The 12,500-nt window shown below is 43.9% G+C and overlaps 1 protein-coding gene and 1 non-coding gene across 3 annotated transcripts in view; one reads left to right on the top strand and one right to left on the bottom strand.

Annotated features, from left to right (window-relative positions):
* The window catches only part of FARS2 (phenylalanyl-tRNA synthetase 2, mitochondrial), a 304,612-nt gene that overhangs the window by 50,755 nt on the left and 241,357 nt on the right, over positions 1 to 12,500 (top strand). The window lies entirely within an intron of this gene.
* Positions 10,867 to 10,939, bottom strand: TRNAW-CCA (transfer RNA tryptophan (anticodon CCA)). Its single transcript has one exon. It is a non-coding gene; the product is annotated as a tRNA-Trp (tRNA).

The raw sequence follows: 12,500 nt of genomic DNA, 5'->3' as shown, positions 1-12,500 counted from the left end.
CTGAGGAATATGACCGAGTGATGGAATGTCACCTGCAGTTAATGGGCCAGCAGAGGTGTGACATCAGGGAGCAGGCGTCCAGGTCACGGCAGCGGCAGGCGCTCAGCCCAGTTTATCACGTTACAAAAATGAGAAAGGACAGGGCCCAGTGGTTGGTGAGCCTGTGAGCCGTGGAAATGGCCGTGGAGGCTGTGAGACGCACTCTGGTGTTTTAATGGAGGAAGAACCCAGGGTCCCTGAGAAGGCGGGAAACGGGTAGATAGGGAATTAACCTCTTCTTGTTTCACACTTCTGCGGGGTCCAGGCCAGGTTAGCGGGAGGCGGGCACGGCTTTTCTTCGGATGATGTGACTGTGTGTTCTGCCTTGTAGTCAGAAAGACTGCACGCACACACGAACACGTATGTATCAATACAGTAAGGTAGTTCCACGGGCCTTGTTTCATTTGCTCCTCATCATAAAACCCTGTGAGGCAGATTACCTCCACTGCAGCCACGGGCAGTCTGAAGCCCCAGCAGGTTTAGTGACTTGCCCAGGGTCGCCCCGCCAGCTGGTGGCATCACCTGAGCATCACCCGTTCTGCCCTGTTGCTTTTCATGGAGGAGTTACTTACGACCCAGCCAGGGCTTTAGTTCCAGGAACAGTGTCACAGAGAGAGGACTGGTGTTTTGTAGATTCCTGGCCTCAGCTGGTACCAAGTCTGATCTAACCTTAACAATCAAAAAGAGTTTTTTTCCTTCTTTCACTTTATTAGTCTCTGAATAGTGTTTTTTTTTTTAAATCCCAATTGTTGTAATCATGCTACATATGTAATTTAAAAAACTGTATGGTCATTCTTTAAAAAGTTTTCCTGTTATTTCATAATCTTGGTAATCATTATTTTATTCACTACGTGGTGTATTTAAGGAAGAAGAGAGGTGAGTCATCAGATGTGGGGTAAAGGAAATAAGAATAAGCATAGAAGTGGATATACGTTATTTAACTATTAGTTGTGAATAAAACTCTTTTGTGTTCCAGAAAAGGTAAAATGTGTCAGTATTCACAAATTTAAATGTGTTAAATGTACCGATTTAAAGACATCCATTATTAGATCAGACATTTTTCAATCAGAGAATCCTGAAACAGAATCACCAGAGGCTGAAAGTAAAGGGCAAGAAAAAGGTAATATGGAGCAAACACTTTAAAACAAAGCTGGTAACACAATGATTAATATTAGATAGAATATGTGGAAAAAATCATAAGTATGAATAAAGAGGGATAATACATGGACCAAGATGCTTTATGACTTAGGAATTTTAATGTGCCCGACATCATAGCCATAACATAGAAACCAAAGCTGAATAAATCAAAGTTTGAAAAGTTCATTATGATAGTAGATTTTGAATGACTTCAATCAAAGATTGATGAATTAAGCAGATGAAATGAGTCAAGATATAGCAAATCTGAAAAATATGATCAGCATGCTTGATTTGATTGTTTTTAAAATTCTGTAACTATGTATGTGTGTTTTTGTTTGTACAGACAGACAGACAGACACACACACACACACATAAATTCTATACCCAAATGTTAGAGGTATATAGTCACATGGGGAAACTTAAAATAAGTTGTCCATGTACTAGTTGACAGTTGAAGTTGTAAATAAATGTCAGAGACCCAATGACATTATCAGAGCTCTGCCTGGCTGCCATGTAGCTGATGTGGAAAGCAGTAAGAAAAGAGTAATAAAGCTTTCCCTGTCCCTAGCTGTCTGCAGATTCACAGCTATAGATTCATGGGGTGAAGAGAAATGTTAGAGTTATCAAAAGTTACTTATCACTAAGTAGCAATGAAAACACTGACTTCAAACTGCTCAGGTGTGGCGAAGATAGTCACTTTATGATTCTGGTGGTAGCCCTGGCCACCGTGACCACTAACATCACCGAAGGAGGAGCAGCCAGACATACGTGTCTCTTGTCGAGAGAATACAAGGCCACCTGTAAAAAGTCCTGTCAAAAAAACCTGGACCTATATCAGCTCAACTTGCTGGCTCTAACAGGCACATTTATAGAGATACAGAGGACAGAGAAACAGATTAAACGATATCATGTGGATGCAATGAACAAAACCCAGCCTGGGGAAATTCTATAGCGATGCTACTCAAGCTGAGATGTGCCTAATGGAGTAAGTAAGTACAAGAATCAGAGTGAGTGGTGAGAAATGATGAGGCGGTCCTATTCAAGGCTGTTGTCCGAGGACGTCTGTGGCTCTGCACGCAGTCTGCCAGGCCTCCCCCTTGGTGAGCTCTGTGCGTTCAGTCTGGGGGGTGGTTTTGCACAGCACTGTGTATCAGTTCCAGACCGATTAGAAACCTGACACTGTCTCTGCCACAGACAGTTTGAGAAGCACTGCCCTTCAGGATAAATGATTCCCTTTCTTCAAATAAAAGCAAGGAGAAAACAATAGCTGGTGCCAAACAAAAAAACAGATCTCAATCAATCACAACGTGCCGGTCCTATCAAGGGAAAGCATCTTTCAAGAGAAAAAAAGATGTGAGGCTGTTGGGAACTTGAACGCTAACTGAACATTTGAGTTTCAGGAGTTCTTTAGCTTTTGAGGTCCGACAGTAATATTATATTTTTATACAGTCATTCTCTCTCAGAGATACATATTGAAATACTGTGAACCAAATGATGGATTTTCGTTAAAATAATGGGGGACAGGCATTTGGGGATGAATGTAAGAAGATGGGTCATGAATTGTCAATGACTGAAGCCAGGTGTTGGGTACATGATGAATCATTATCCTCTCAATTTTTGGGTATGTTTGAAATTTTCCTAATAAAAGTTTAAAGAAAAAGACTGAAGGAAAACACTTCAGGGATCAGTCAGGGATCAGTCAGTCTGTCAATCAAAAACATTTTTTTTTCTGAACATAAACTGGGATCCAATGCTGTGAGAAGGTGTCAGTGAGAGAGAGACAGTATCAGACGGTCACAAGAAGGTTCCTGGCTTCATGGAAAGATAGCAATTAAGATTAAAAAGTAGCAGGAGGCCAGAAATACCACTCTCTGGGGCATGAGCATAGATTATATTCAGTAGAAAACTGAAGTAGGTTAAAGCTAGAATGAATAGCCTTGCTTCCATCATTCTCAGATGGTCTTACTGTGGTGCTGTTTTTCAGTTGTGTTCAACTCTTTGTGACCCCATGGACACAGCCTGCCAGGTTCCCCTGTCCTTCTGGCGTTTGCTCCGATTCATGTCCATTGAGTCAGTGATGCTATCCAACCATCTCATTCTCTGTCACCTCCTTCTCTTTTTGCTTTCAATCTTTCCCAGCATCAGGGTCTTTTCCAGTGAGTCGGCCCTTCACATCAGGTGCCCAAAATATTGGAACTTCATCTTCACATCAGTTCTTCCAATGCATATTCAGAGTCCATTTCCATTAGGATGGACTGGTTGGATCTCCTTGCAGTCCAAGGTCTCTCAAGAGTCTTCTCCAACACCATAGTTCAAAAGCATCAATTCTTTGGTGCTCAGCCTTCTTTATGGTCCAACTCTCACATCCGTACGTGACTACTGGAAAAACCATAGCTTTGACTAGATGGACCTTTGTCGGCAAAGTAATGTCTCTACTGTTACATATGCTGTCTAGGTTTGCCATAGCTTTTCTTCCAGGTAGCAAGCATCTTTTAATTTCATGACTGCAGTCACGTCCACAGTAATTTTGGAGCCCAAGAGAATAAAATTCGTCACTGTTTCCCCATCTATTTGCCATGAGATGATGAGACCAGATGCCATGATCTTCGTTTTTTGAATGTTGAGTTTTAAGTCATCTTTTCCCTCTCCTCTTTCACCCTCGTGAAGAGCCTCTTTAGTTCCTCTTCACTGTCTGTCCTTAGGGTGGTATCCTCTTCATATCTGAGGTAGTTGATATTTCTTTTGGCAATCTTGATTCCAGCTTGTGCTTCATCCAGTCTGGCATTTTGCACGATGTACTCTGCATATAAGTTAAATAAGCAGGGTGACAGTATACAGCCTTGACATACTCCTTTCCCAATTTAGAACCAGTCCATTGTTTCATGTCTGGTTCGAACTGTTGCTTCTTGACGTACATACAGGTTTCTCAGGAGGCAGGTAAGGTGATCTGGTATTCTTATCTCTTGAAGAGCTATCTACAGTTTGTTGTTACACACACAGTTAAAGGCTTTAGCGTAGTCAATGAGACAAAAGTAGATGTTGTCTGGAATTCCCTTGCTTTCTCTATGGTCCAATGAATGTTGACAGTTTGATCTCTAGTTCTTCTGCCTTTTCTAAACTCAGCTTGTATATCTGGAAGTTCTCAGTTTATGTGCTGCTGAAGCCTAGCTCGAAGAAATTTGAGCCTAACCTTGCTAGCAGGTGAAATAAGTGCAATTGTCCAGTAGTTTGAACATTCTTTGGCCTTGCCCTTCTTTGGGATTGGAATGAAAAGTGATCTTTTCCAGTTTTGTGGCTACTGCTGAGTTTCTCAAATTTGCTGATATATTGAGTGCAGCACTTTGACAGCATCGTCTTTCAGGATTTTGAATAGCTCAGTGGGAATTCTATCACTTCCACTATCAAAAACAAGACCTGGAGCTGACTGTGGCTCAGATCATGAGCTCCTTATTGCAAAATTCAGGCTTAAATTGAAGAAAGTAGGGAAAAACCACTAGGCCATTCAGGTATGACCTAAATCAAATCCCTTATGATTTATATAGTGGAGGTGACAAATAGATTTAAGGGATTCGATCTGATAGAGTGCCTGAAGAACTATGGAGGGAGGTCTGTAACGCTGTGCAGGAGGCAGTGACCAAAACCATCCTCAAGAAAACAAAATACATGAAAGCGAAGTGGTTGTCTGGGGGAGGCCTTGCAAATAGCTGAGAAAAGAAGAGAAGCAAAAGGCAAGGGAGAAAGGGAAAAATATACCTGAATGCAGAGTTTTAGAGAATAACAGGGAGAGATAAGCAGGTCTTTTTAAATGAACAATGCAAGAAAATAGAGGAAAACAATAAATGGGAAAGACTGGAGATCTCTTCAAGGAAACTGGAGATATCAAGGGAACATTTCATGCAAGGATGGGCCATGATAAAGGACGGAAACAGTAAGGACCTCACAGAAGCAGAAAAGATTAAGAAGAGGTGGTGAGAATACACAGAAGAACCATACAAAAACATGTCTTAATGACCTGGATAATCATAGTGGTGTGGTCACTCACCTGGGGCCAGAAATCCTGGAGTGTGAAGTCAAGCGGGCCTTAGGAAGCATCACTACAAACAGAGCTGGCAGAGGTGATCTTATTGTAAGGTTTTATAAAATTTGGAAGTCTTGTAGTCTTTCTCAAAAAATAGAAAAAGATGAACATAACAAGGTCATTTCATATTAGACTTATTAATAACAAATTAGGTATAAAAGACAATATTAGAGGTTTCATCTTAGGAACATAGATTATTCTCATTTTTGATGAACAGGTAAAAAATTATTAAATGAAATGTTTGCAGATTGAGTTCAGTGGCATATTGCGTCTTTCCACGTGATCACTGTGTGTGTGCCACATTACACCATCCTAGCTGATGTGAGTTAACGTGGTATAATTATTAAGGAAAAGCATGTGGCCTCGTTAATAGATGTAGGGAAACAAGTTGATGGCATTTAATGTTCTAGGACGTTAAAAAAGCATTTGACGGCATTAACATCTTATGATAAAAACTTTTAGCAAGCTAGGAACAGAAGGGAATTTTCATAACATGATAAATGGTATTTGTCAAGGACTTACAGCATACATCGTAATTAGTGGTGAATCATTATAAACACTTCTATCAAATTAGCAACAGTTCAGGGTTATTTGCCATCAGTGTGTAGGAGGCACTGTTGCAATCACTGTTCATCATTGTGTGGGAGGTCCTAGCTTATGCAGTAAACCAGAAAGAAAAAAGCAAGTCTGAGCTTTGGGAAACATGAGCTGAAGCTGCTTTATTTGTAAATGGCACGATGGGCTACCCAGGAAGGTGACTAGAATGTCCAGATCCATCATTAGCACTGATTAGACCATTCAGCAAAACTGTAGGCACAAAGACGATATGTACAAGAACCTGTTTCTCATCTGTAGGTTATAACCCGTTAGAAAATATAATGAAATACAGATTTCATTCACAACATCACCTACAGCGTTGAAGCATCTGGATATCATTGTTGCAGATGTTCAAGGTACTTGTAGATAACATTATCAGATATGATTGAAAGACATAAAGGAAGAGACAGAGGACCAATATACCGTGTTCGTAGATTTATGAAGATGGTAGCTCTCCCAAAATTGATCTATAAGTTCACCGTAAATCTAATAAAAGCATATTTTGGAGAAGCTGAAGAACCATTTTTCCTATTTGTAGGAAGAGCAAATTTACAAATAGCCAGGAGAAATGTAAGTGCGCCAGTCTAAGGGGCTGTGCCTTGCCAAGCACCCAGGCTCACTGCACTCTAGTCGTTGGGGTGGTTTCGTGTTGGCACAAGTGTGGTCACATAGAGAACTCTCAAAGACCTCTCCTCCTCTTTGGGAATTTGTTTTCACTATAGAATGGAACCGACTTTAAATAAGTGGGGAGATGGTGGATTCCACAGGAGTCGCTCTTAGTTGCCCAGAGAGGAAAAAAACGCCCACCCTCCACCTCTCAGCACACACAGAATTCAACTCTAAATGGCTTCACAATCCATCGCGAAGAGAAAGTCTTCCAGACTTAAGAGGAAAACGCAAGATACGACTCTGGGGGAAGAGTACAGCCTCTTGAACTGAGAATTCCTAAAAGAGAGGAATCTTTAATGGAAACAATGTCTTAAGTTGACTCTTAAGGTAAAACTTATGTCTAATAAAAGAATTCTTAAAGGAAGTTAAAAGACAAGCAGTGGGCTGGGTGGAGAATCTGCTCCACATGTAACTAACAGAGGATTTGTGTTGATCAGATGTAAAGGCCTCAGTGTGGCACAATCCAGTAGGGGAAATCTGACATACCGAGAGTTGGCCAGCATGTGAGACAGTGAGAAGGCTCTGAGGGCTTTTGAAACCCACGCCTGGAGTCCAGCTCCCAAGCCTATAGTTTAGACGCATCATGAGTGCTTACATCAGCAGGTAGATGAGAATGTTCACAGCACTATGGATCTGGTATGGCATTCCTATGTCTGTGAGAATGAGTAAGTCACAACCAAATATTCAAGATGAATGAACATAGAAAGTGGCATTAGGCAGAGAGAGTTATCAAAGCTAAGTTATTCTGATTGCATTTGTGTAACCCTTAAGTCATGGGCAGAACTAACCTGATATGTTGTTTAGGGGTTCGTGCACATGTGGAAAAGTTCTGGAAAGCAAAGAAATAATTTAAACATCAAGTTTGTCGTTACCTGCACAGGAGTGGCAGGGGATTGTAGTCAGCAAGGGGCTGCAAAGTTTTTAGTATAATACTGTTCTCTTTTCTGAAAATGGGTGTGAGTGGTGAGCACAGGCTATATGCTCTTATTATTATTTAGAATGACATACGCTTTTTATGGGCTTGTCCAGTGGCTCAGTGTTTAAGAATCTGCCTGCAATGCAGATGTTGCAGGAGATGCTGTTTCGATCCCTGGGTCAGGGAGATCCCCTGGAGGAGGGCATGGCAGCCCACTCCAGCATTCTTGCCTGGAGAATCCCATGGACAGAAGAGCCTGGGGGCTACAGTCCATGGGGTTGCAAACAGTCGGACATGACTTAGCGACAAGGCACAGAGGAACCATGAGTCTTACACCCTGCTGTGCGGAGTGCATATAGTTGCCACCACTTTGTAGAGTTATTTGGTAGTTTTTCTTTTTCGTTATGTTCTCTATGCAGAGAAGGCGATGGCACCCGACTCCAGTACTCTTGCCTGGAAAATCCCATAGATGGAGGAGCCTGGTGGGCTGCAGTCCATGGGGTCGTACAGAGCTGGACACGACTGAGTGACTTCACTTTCACTTTTCACTTTCATGGATTGGAGAAGGAAATGGCAACCCATGCCAGTGTTTCTGCCTGGAGAATCCCAGGGACAGGGGAGCCTGGTGGGCTGTCATCTATGGGGTCGCACAGAGTCAGACACGACTGAAGGGACTTAGCAGCAGCAGCAGCAGCAGTGTTCTCTATGATCTGGCATTTTTCTTTTAAGTGTTAAAAAAAGAGACAGTGGACTATAATTGTACATTGAGTACTTCTGAAAGAGATGGGAATACCAGACCACCTAACCTGCCTCTTGAGAAATATGTATGCAGGTCAGGAAGCAACAGTTAGAACTGGACATGGAACAACAGACTGGTTCCAAATAGGAAAAGGAGTACGTCAAGGCTGTATATTGTCACCCTGCTTATTTAATTTAGATGCAGAGTACATCATGAGAAACGCTGGGTTGGAAGAAACACAAGCTGGAATCAAGATTGCCAGGAGAAATATCAATAACCTCAGATATGCAGATGACACCACCCTTATGGCAGAAAGTGAAGAGGAGCTAAAAAGCCTCTTGATGAAAGTGAAAGAGGAGAGTGAAAAAGTTGGCTTAAAGCTCAACATTCAGAAAACGAAGATCATGGCATCCGGTCCCATCACTTCATGGGAAATAGATGGGGAAACAGTGGAAACAGTGTCAGACTTTATTTTTTTGGGCTCCAAAATCACTGCAGATCGTGATTGCAGCCATGAAATTAAAAGACGCTTACTCCTTGGAAGGAAAGTTATGACCAACCTAGATAGCATATTCAAAAGCAGAGACATTACTTTGCCGACTAAGGTCCGTCTAGTCAAGGCTATGGTTTTTCCTGTGGTCATGTATGGATATGAGAGTTGGACTGTGAAGAAGGCTGAGTGCCAAAGAATTGATGCTTTTGAACTGTGGTGTTGGAGAAGACTCTTGAGGGTCCCTTGGACTGCAAGGAGATCCAACCAGTCCATTCTGAAGGAGATCAGCCCTGGGATTCCTTTGGAAGGAATGATGCTAAAGCTGAAACTCCAGTACTTTGGCCACCTCATTGGAAGAGTTGACTCATTGGGAAAGACTTTGATGCTGGGAGGGATTGGGGGCAAGAGAAGAAGGGGATGACAGAGGATGAGATGGCTGGATGGCATCACGGACTTGATGGACATGAGTCTGAGTGAACTCCGTGAGATGGTGATGGACAGGGAGGCCTGGTGTGCTGTGATTCATGGGGTCGCAAAGAGTCGGACACGACTGAGTGACTGAACTGAACTGAATGTAAATAAGCTAGATGTACCTATGTCAGCTTAGATGAGGTTTTAGTAAAATGTTGAGAGCAACAAATAAATTATGAGTGATACTAAGCTAGGACATCTTTTAAATAGCTCTTTCAAAATATGCCCAACAGTGCCCAGCAGTGCTCTCAGTGTGTGCTTAGTCCAGGCTCTCTGTCTGTCTGTCCATTTGTGTTTCACTTGCTTCTCAGCTCTTCCTCTCTCTCTCTCTACACACACGCACACCTCAATCACACCGTTTTTTTGGTTCCGTAACTATGTAGGTAAGTGTGAAAAAAGTACATGGGAAGAATAAGCACCCAAATCAAGATGGTGATTTCCCGTGAGGTGTAGACAGGGTGAGTGGTGGTGGCAGGTGCCGTCATCGTTTCCAAATGCATCGAGATGTCACGAATTTCTGGAGCGCACAGAAGGTGTCTGTGAGACCAACAAGTTTGAGAGCCACTGTTCTATAGCTTCGAAACCAAATTTTTTCAAAGCTTTAATTGAGACGTCTCTTTTGTAAAAAATAGCAGATTCCCTGTAGTTGCCAGACCCACCAGAGGTAGCCTATATGATCCTTGTATCTCTTTAATCTGATTTAAATGTACTAATTTAGAGGAACGTGCCTGGACCAGCGCTCAAGGAAGCTCCACTTTCTGCTGGTCTTTGGAAATGCCTGTGTTGTCTCTCGGGCAGTGCCCGGTGCGGGGGGCCAGCGAGTGCTTGGGGTGAGGGGTGGTGGGGGGCAGATGCTCGGGGTTTACCCTGCACTCTTGGCTGCAGAGGCTTGGTTTCCTCCGGGTCCCTGCCCCGCTTTGATGACTTCCCTGGGTCGGTGTTATCCAGGGTCTTCCTACTGCGTGCATTCCTGACAGCCATGGATGGTTCATGTGAGCCTTCCTTCCTGCCCAGTTCTGTCTCCACTCTTGTCAAAGAAATTCTAAATGCTACTTCCTCCCTCCTTCCCTCCCTCTTACTTTCTTTTCATTTTCAGAATGTGCATATTTTTCTTGCCTTTGTTTTCTTGGCTCGTAGTTCTCAAACCTGAGTGTATTAACAGTCCTGGTTCGTGACCAAGTTTTTGCTGATCTCGCAGGCAAATTTAAATTTTAAGAGCAAAGCAGCAAGTCTTGTAGAGGTTTGTTTATTCACTTTAAAGGCCTCTCCCTGTCCTAAGGTGATTTCCTTGTTACTTTACTGAGTGTCAACATATTCTTTCTTTTATGAAGTGATGGTCATAGTATTCAAAAATTTTGCCTGTTTTGGGAAGTAAATTGTTTCCGACCTTTTCCTAGTGCCCTGACTTTTTAGAAGTTTTTGCTGGTCTGTGGAATACAAAACTTTAAGTCTTAATAACTGAAGGTGTTGTTATAGAGAAGTTGCGAATATTTTATAATTATGTAATTCATGAATATTCACATAGAAACAAAGGGGCATGTTTTCATAGAAGACATGAATGAAGATATACAGAGAAGTAAGCTTTTGATATAATTTTGACCACCGTTATTGCTATATACTACTTCATTACGACCTCTGTGTCAAGCTCAGATTCCATCCCACCCCCCTTTTATTTTTTTAAAGCTTTTTTTTTTTTTTGCCATGCTGTGCAGCTTGTGGGATCTTAGTTCCCTGGCCAGGGATCGAACCTGTGCCCCCTGCAGTGGAGGCAAGGAGTCTTAACCACTGGACCACCAGGGAAGACCCCACCTCCCTTTTTAAAGTAACCCCTGTGGCTCCCCATTTCCCCTGTGGGAGGGCGGGTCGGGGCCCCTCCGTAGCCACGCACTTGTCTGCAATGACTTGATTCTGGTGGAGTGGACATCCTTCATTTAGCGTCCATCGTGGTCCACCCTTGTTAGAAAACCGCTCTCATTCATCATCAGAAAATTCCATTTTCCTCGCTTTGATGCTCTCTCCCACCTTACAGATGGTTCATTAGAACCCTACCGTTCCTGGGCGGCTTTGCCGGGCTCCCCCGCCGTCACTCACACCGCGAGCCAAGGGTAGCCTCTTTATTCTTGCTCTCTCCCCGAATCACTGTGCTGTCTTTCAGTGAATGACAGGTTTTATCCTCCACCATGTGGTTATCGGGTTTCCCTAATAGCCTCATGCGGAGGGGCTTTATTGAAGGAGTTCTCATTTGGCCTTGATAGATTATGGTCACCATGTTTCCCTAATCTCTTCTTGAAAATCTTTTAGAGGAAGGACTCCCCATGTCAGAGACACTTAAGCTGAAATGGCTTTTCTTTTTTAAAAATTCTTTTTCTCTACCCAAATATTTACTTAGGTGTACCTCTTGACAGTGAAGCAGAAGGCAGCTGGTCACAGCCAGGACCCATCACACATTGAACTCGGGTAACGGTTGTTTGCTGGGGGACGGACTGGGGCTTGGAGACCCATTTAAAGCGAGCCTAGCCTTTGTGGCACTGAGCCCGTCAGAGAATTAGTTCTTGCTTCCCAGGTGACGTTAGTGGCAAAGAACCCGCCAGCCAGTGCAGGAGGCGTAAGAGACGCAGGTCCCGTCTCCGGGTTGGGGAGATCCCCTGGAGGAGGGCATGGCAGCCCACGCCAGTGTTCTTGCCTGGAGAGTCCCATGGACAGAGGAGCCTGTGGGCTACAGTCCACGGGGTCGCAAAGCATCAGACACGACTGGAGTGACTTAGCACACACGCATGGCAAGGTAGGAATGACGGCCTCTTAGCCTGAGGTCCCAACGCTGACCCCGGCTTACTGCTCTTGGCCTCCGGGAGCTCTCAGCACTTACTACCCTTACAGAGCTGAGGGTTTGTGCACGTCTGGGTTCCCCAGCTGGCCAGTCAGTGCCTTGAAGGTCACTCTTCCTTCCTTGTGCCTGGTCCTGTCTCTAGCCCAGGGTCCTGCGCCGAGTAGCAGTCAGTGGATGAGGCATTCAGATGCCTCCCTTGTTCTCCAGACGTCCGGTGGGTCACCGTCCACTTTTCACTCCCAGAGCTGTTACTCCTGCCCCAGGCTTCCCGAGGAGGGCAGGGCTGGATTGCAAGGCAGAGGCTGGCTGTGACTTGATCACGGAAAACTTAACATAGAGAATTATGAAGTGTAACACAGGGAACTGGGTGGTGAGGGGCTGGCAAGTAAGACGAGAACCCTGGAGAGCGTGGAGGTAACAGATGTGGGAGCAGCGGCCGCCTGCAGAGGAGACCCCCACGCCTACCACCACCCACCCCGGCCCCAGCCGTGGCTCCCTGGATGGTGTAGTGGTCTCATGCTGATGGAATTGCTG

Source organism: Capricornis sumatraensis, chromosome 22 (genome assembly GCF_032405125.1).
Source record: "Capricornis sumatraensis isolate serow.1 chromosome 22, serow.2, whole genome shotgun sequence".
Lineage (NCBI taxonomy): Eukaryota > Metazoa > Chordata > Mammalia > Artiodactyla > Bovidae > Capricornis > Capricornis sumatraensis.
This window is presented reverse-complemented; position numbering and strand designations above follow the sequence as displayed.